Genomic DNA, 363 nt, shown 5'->3' with positions numbered 1-363 from the left:
GTGCCTAGCCTATGGAATATGACTCTTTTCCACGTTCTTAGCAAGCCTGGGCTGTGGCAAGTAGCTCCCAACTTTGCTCTAAAGTCTGTCCTGCCAAGAGTTTCTGGGTAGAAAGTTCAACATTCCACCACCTAGAACAGCAGGTTTTAGGAAATACCTACTAGTGAGGTTGATACGTCACTAGTGATCAACACATGGGAAGAGACCACTCACATAAATTAACTGTTACATGTGTATTTAATCTGAATGCCCTTGGATCACGCGGTGTGTCTCCATATGAGCCTGAGTCTCCGTCATTTGTCCGTGCAGCGGCCTGATTGATCCCTGTAGGCATCTCTGACTACAGCTGCTGCTTTCACAGGA

Source organism: Ochotona princeps, chromosome 5, assembly GCF_030435755.1.
Source record: "Ochotona princeps isolate mOchPri1 chromosome 5, mOchPri1.hap1, whole genome shotgun sequence".
In the NCBI taxonomy this organism is placed as follows: domain Eukaryota; kingdom Metazoa; phylum Chordata; class Mammalia; order Lagomorpha; family Ochotonidae; genus Ochotona; species Ochotona princeps.
The sequence above is the reverse complement of the archived record's forward strand: the minus strand, read 5'-3'. Positions refer to the sequence as shown.